Source organism: Papio anubis, chromosome 2 (assembly GCF_008728515.1).
Source record: "Papio anubis isolate 15944 chromosome 2, Panubis1.0, whole genome shotgun sequence".
In the NCBI taxonomy this organism is placed as follows: domain Eukaryota; kingdom Metazoa; phylum Chordata; class Mammalia; order Primates; family Cercopithecidae; genus Papio; species Papio anubis.
In genome coordinates, this window is record NC_044977.1 from 66,900,989 (window position 1) to 66,907,423 (window position 6,435).

The 6,435-nt window shown below is 41.7% G+C and overlaps 1 pseudogene; it reads left to right on the forward strand.

Moving 5' to 3' along the window:
- The first annotated feature begins 237 nt into the window (after positions 1-237).
- LOC101002182 lies at positions 238-1,091 on the forward strand (annotated as a pseudogene).
- The last annotated feature ends 5,344 nt before the right edge of the window (positions 1,092-6,435 follow it).

The following is a 6,435-nucleotide window of genomic DNA, read 5'->3' on the forward strand; positions in this document are numbered from 1 at the left end:
GGGCTCCCCATGAGCTGAACCCAATCAGATGCCAAAAGACAAGGGAGCCCACTGATAAGGTTCAGACAGGTCAGCCTCCCAGGACATAGAGCAGAGTGGAAGGAGGGAACATAGCATAGGTTAGAGGGACAAAGAGAAAATATCCACCACACCTAGTTCTCCAATTCTGAGAATTTAAGAAATGATAAAAATGGTAGGGAGCTGAGGCCCGGAAGTCCAACACTGGTCGGTGGGTGCATGCCCAGCACACACTCCCCGGAGCTGAACCAGGGCGAGTAGAGAACTGTCAAATACTATAGCCATGTGAAGTTGAACATGGCAGAAGAAGAGGACTAATGTCTGATTCCTTCATTAATGTCCAAGAGGATATCAGACCAGGCTTGCAAATGCTAAGGCAAATCTGAGAAGCCCATTGAAAAGAAGAAAAGCAACAGGAAGCTAATTTGAAACTCAGGCAGAAGAGTTTAAAAGAAGAACAAGAAAGACGTGACAATGGGTTGAAGAATGCACTAGGCTGTGAAAACAAAGGGTTTGCCTTGCTCCAAAAGATGGGCTATAAAAGTGGTCAGGCACTTGGTGAGAGTGGGGGTGGTATTGTTGAACCGATTCCTCTCAGTATCAAAACAGGGAAAAGTGGCATTTGGTCATGAGGCATCATTAAAACGGAAAGCAGAGGAAAAATTAGAAAGCTACAGAAAAAAGATTCACATGAATAACCAAGCTGAAGAAAAAGCTGCAGAACAGTTTCGAATGCAACTTAAAAATAGGCAAGATGAAATGAAGCTAGAAGGAGATCTCAGAAGAAACCAGTGAGTCTGTCAACAATTGGACACCCAGAAAAATATTCAGGTTCCCAGGGAAACACGGTTGGTTGAGGCTTGAAGAAGAGGCTTGAAGAAGATAAAGAAGAAAAAGAATGGGATGAAGATGAATATAAGAGTGAAGATTTAAGTGTACTGGAAAAATTACAAATATTGACTAGTTATTTAAGAGAAGAACTTCTGTATTGTATTTGGTTTGGAACAGTCTACAAAGATAAAGAAGACCCCTCTCCAGATTGTCCAGGACTAACTTCTGCAGGTCATGACTAAGATTATTCCCAATAAACTGGAAAATTGAAAAATGTTATTATTTCTTAGGGACAGACAATTCAGTAGTTAAAAATCCCAAATTTTTTATGCCAGTAAAGAAAGAGGGATTTTATATAATGTTTTGTTCTTTTTATTCTTTAGAATATGAGAGTTCACTGACTTGAAAAAAATAATGTAATACCATTTCAGAACACAAGTATCATAGAGATGGACAGTTACAGTTTATTGCTGTATTGTGATAGGTGAGGGGTTTAAGGACACCAACAGGTAACTCTCTTATTCCCCTCTTCACTTTGGAACAAGTTGAGAAATAAGAAATGGGAGTCAGAGGAAGAGAAAAATATCCACTTTATCAGTGAATAAGCTGAAACAGAGAAGGCTGAGTTTTTCTCCAATCAGACACTAATATTTCTCCCTGATTGGAAAGAACTGCGAGCCTCTGCCTTGTTGGGGCAGAGCCCATCTTTGCATTCTGAGACCAGTTAACTTTCAAGGTCCACCAAGGGCTGGACCACACACGCTCAGTTCCTCCTTGTATCACCCATGGGATGAGACAGTTCTCTGTTGGGAAGGAATGAATGAGGGTTCAGAGAGCTTTTTCCTACACTTCTCGCTTTGAAGGAGCATGGAGAATTTCCCTTCCCTCCATCCAAGCATGAAGAGGAGGGGAAACGTATTCCCCTCAATAAGACTGATGTCAGAGGCAATGTTCCACCAGTACTACTAAATTCTAATCCATTTTACAGACAAAATAACTGTGATAATTTCTGGTAAAATCATGAGTTTTCATGACAATGTCTATATCCATTAAATGTGATCTGTTGGAAGTCTTGGCTATAGAAACTTAAGAATTGTGAGGAAATTCAAATATCATGTGATCCAAGTACTTACTGAAACCCCTTGATAGCATTCCCAGCGAGTGATAATTCAACCTTTGCTTTTATTCTTCCAGCCACAGAGAGCTCACTGCTTTAAAACCATTCCAGGCAGGGCGCACTGGCTCACACCTACAATCCCAGTACTTTTGGAGGCAGAGGTGGGCGGATCATGAGGTCAAGAGATCAAGACCATCCTGGCCAACATGATGAAACCCCATCTCTACTAAAAATACAAAAATTAGCTGGGCGTGGTGGCTCACGCCTGTAGTCCCAGCTACTTGGGAGGCTGAGGCAGGAGAATCGCTTGAACCGGGTAGGCGGAGGTTGCAGTGAGCCAAAATCGTGCCACTGCACTCCTGCCTAGCGACAGAGCAAGACTCCATCTCAAAAACAAAAACAAAAACAAAAACAGAACAACAAAAAAAGACCATTCTTACTTGGTCGCTCTAAATTATTTTCATTGTCTTCTCTTAAACTGGAATCTGCTTCCCTGTAATTTTACTGAATACAGCTAAGGACATACCATGTGGCATACTATGAGAGAGTTCCATCCAGGGTGAGGCATCAAAATCATGAACCTTTTTAAAAGTTCGTATGCTCAGGTATCTCTCCTCATGATTGATTTTGACTTATCTAGTCTGAGGCAGTTCCTGGATATCTATATCTATATTTATTTTGAAGTCCCAAGATGAATGACAAGCACCTGGGGATAAGAACTAGCGCTGAGATTAAGTATGGTGCACCACTGTTCTTTGGGTAGAGTTGTGATCACTTGTGTGATTTTATAGCTCACCTTTTAGTTGCATTGAGCAAGAGATCAACCTCTTCTTTTATTAGAAACAGCATCCGTAAGAAAATCACAAAAACTAACCTATACTTGCTAGGGCGAGATAATCAGTAGTATAACTTGTATTAATCTCTGACCTAATATGACCTAATTCACTTTTCAAGTTTAACTTGGGGACCTTTACAAAATAGTAATAAAAGGATCCCACCCCAAGAGATTCTGATGCCACTGGTCACTGTGACTTGGACATCACTGCCCTTGATTCTAAAATGCAGCCTAGCTTGAGCCACTGATCTAGTTAACTCTGGGGCCTCAGTTCTTCATCCAGAAAACTAATCATTATTTTTATGAATGTAAATATATATATATAAAATATTTAAGTATATATGGTTGGATGCTATTTTTTTGTTTGTTTGTTAAAAAAAAAAAAAAATTATAAAATTGGCCAAGCACAGTGGCTCACTCCTATAATCCTGGCACTTGAGGAGGCCAAGGCAGGCAGATCACTTGAAGCCAGCAGTTCAAGACCAGCATGTCCAACATGGTGAAACCCCCTGTCTACTAAAAATACAAAAATTAGCCGGGCATGGTGGCATGCACCTGTAATCCATCTACTCAGAAGGCTGAGGCATGAGAATTGCTTGAACCTGGGAGGCAGAGGTTGCAGTGGGCTGAGATCATGCTGCTGCACTCTAGTCTGGGTGACAGAGCAAGACCCTGTCTCAAAATATATATATAAAATTATATTAGTAGCTATTAATAAAACAGAGGAGTACATTTTACCCTTGCCATTACAGTCAATATTTTGGTGTCATTTCAGCCAACATACCAACATTCAGTCAAGTCCCAAAGTCAAATGGATAATTTCAGGTGGAATCAAGTTAGACAGGAAATGGCCTTTCTCCTCTTACTGGCTATGGGGACAACCTACACCTGCTCAGTGGCCTAAACTATTTTAAATATGTTCATGACAATTATGCTAAGAATGCCAGAATAACACTGATGGAACCCATGACTTCATCAGGATTGTGATCTACATTTACAGGCCTAGGACTAGAACTGGACCAGCTTAGAGAGTGGGAGATACCCCTCCGTTCTCGTCCATCAGAGGATAAAAATATAGAATTTCGGTCAGGCGCGGTGGCTCACTCCTGTAATCCTAGCACTTTGGGAGGCCGAGGCGGGCAAATCACGAGGTCAAGAGAACGAGACCATCCTAGTCAACATGGTGAAACCCCGTCTCTCTACTAAAAATTCAAAAATTATCTGGGCGTGGTGGTGTGCGCCTGTAGTCCTAGCTACTCGGGAGGCTGAGGCAGGAGAATCGCTTGAACCAGGGAGGCAGAGGCTGCAGTGAATCAAGATCATGCCACAACACTCCAGCCTGGTGAGAGAGCCAGACTTTGTCTCAAAAAACAAACAAACAAACAAACAACAACAAAAAAAAAACAGGCTTTCAGCTGGGTGTGGTCATGCAGGCCTATTGTCCTAGCTACTCAGCGGGCTGAGGTGGGGAATCCCTTGAGCCCAGGAGTTTGAGACCAGCCTGGGCAACATAGTGAGAGGCCCCTATTTTAAGGAAAAAAAAAAATCAGGTTTTCAATATGAGTAAAAACTTATTTTTTGGCCTTTTATGACTTTATAAATAGGCAATAATGAACACCGAGGGAAGCAAAACATTGAAAAGAATTTTAAAATTTGTTTTAGAACATTCATATGAAATTTGAAACTGCAAAGCAATGTAAAATTTAATGCAATGTCATTTACTTTTGTGTATATTGTGCTATGTTTATTTTCAAAGTCCTATCTAGAAATTCTAAAATGTCTTTTCTTAATTAAAAATCAAAAATACTGTAGTTTCTGAAATTCAAAATAAATACCTTAACATATAAAAAAAATTAAATTAAAATGGTAAATCCACCCTAGAAGTCCACAAGTCAGCTTTCATTTAAAAGGAGGTTGTTTATCTGCACATCATTCAAGTTTGCAAAATTACATACCAAGAACCTCCCTAATGTTCATACCAGACCCATTGCCTGCCCTGGCCTCTTATTGCTGGGCTCATTAACTCAACAAATACTTATTTAGATCCCACCATGGTCAGAGAACTGTACTGGTGCAAAGTGGCTGAAGAAAGGGCAGTTCACAGGGAATGTCAGACCTGAGCCTCATGTCTCCATCAGGAAACAACTAATGCATGTGGATAAAATAGGGCTCTCCTCAGCCATCACCAGTGTGAGGACAGTGTCACAATAATATCCTCAATGTCAGTGGTTCATGTCCACACTGCCCCTGCAGGATTCCATCATTGTCTCTGCAGCTGTATCTAGGATTATCAGCAAGAGTCTTAAATACCTTTGCTGGGGTATCCCTTCCTCTATTCTCTTATTTCCAACAGGAGGCTTCTTCCCTATTCCCTGGAAGGGAACAGCAGTAGAGTGACCCCCTTCAGCTCTTCCCTGCTCCTCCCCTTGGAAGGAGGAGTAATGAATATGATTGGTGAGATGAGCCCAGCTGACATTTCTTGGGCCACCTTTGTCCTGGGCAGGGCCACTGCACTAAGCAAGGACAGCAGGAGCCACCTACTCTTGCCAAGTATGGTGGTTGCTTGTGCCACTTGCTCCTTCCAGTAATCAGATGAAGTAGGGCCTGCTGCAGGCCAGCCTCGCCAAGCTTCCAATTTCCCAGTTCCAGTTCGTTAGCCTGCAACTAAATATGCAAAGCAAAGTCACGTGAATCCCAAGGTCTATGTGAGACAGAGAAGCTCCGTTGCCAACTCACCTAAGCCCATAGGGCTGCTCGACATTATCAGATTTGGAACAAGGAGGCAATATTGGTCACAGCCAACCTTTAGAGGTAGCTGGGAGCTAAGTGGCTCCTCCCCCATAGCTCACTGCTATGTAGCATGTTAGAACAAAAACAAGTCTTAGACCAAATTTTCTGTTTGTGTAATCATTTCTTAGAGCATGTGGGCTCAAAATAATCATGCAACCTGTTCTGTAAACTCAGAGACATCTTGTTTTCTATACTTGGGCTCTCCAATAAGAAAATTTCAAGAGAATTTCATTCATTCGTAATCAACTCCCTTTTAGTTGGATCAAACAACAGGTGCCTCTGAGAACTGGAGGACACAGAGCTAAGTGACCTTCTAACCTTCAGTTTGTGCTGTTATATTTTCCTGGCCGGGGTCTTAAACCTCCTTGACTCAAAGGTGGTGATGCCTGCAGAGTCTTTCTGGCAAGCAAATATTTTTAACCAATCACTCATCTGGTGAAAATTATTACTTCTACACATCCCTTATGCAAATAAAAACCCCTCACTGGAGATTTCAGATCGAGATACTTGAAGCCACCTCTGGAAGGTGGAGTCTTATTTAGGCTCTTTCAAATCCCAGCTAATTACCCAGACAGTGGGAATTTCAGATGAGAATTATGATGGATTAGAGCTGGCTGAACATTTTTTTATGCTCCTCTATTTGGAAATCTAATTCCCCTCCCTCTGAAACTAGGCCAATAGGATATAGATAGATAGAAATAGAAACAGAGATAGAGAAACAGAGAGAGAGAAAGGCAGGGAGGGATTTTAAGGAATTGGCTCATGAAACTGGGGAGGCTGACAAGTCACATCTATGGGGCAGACCGGCAGACTGGAGACTCAGGGGAGAAACGCTGTCATTCAT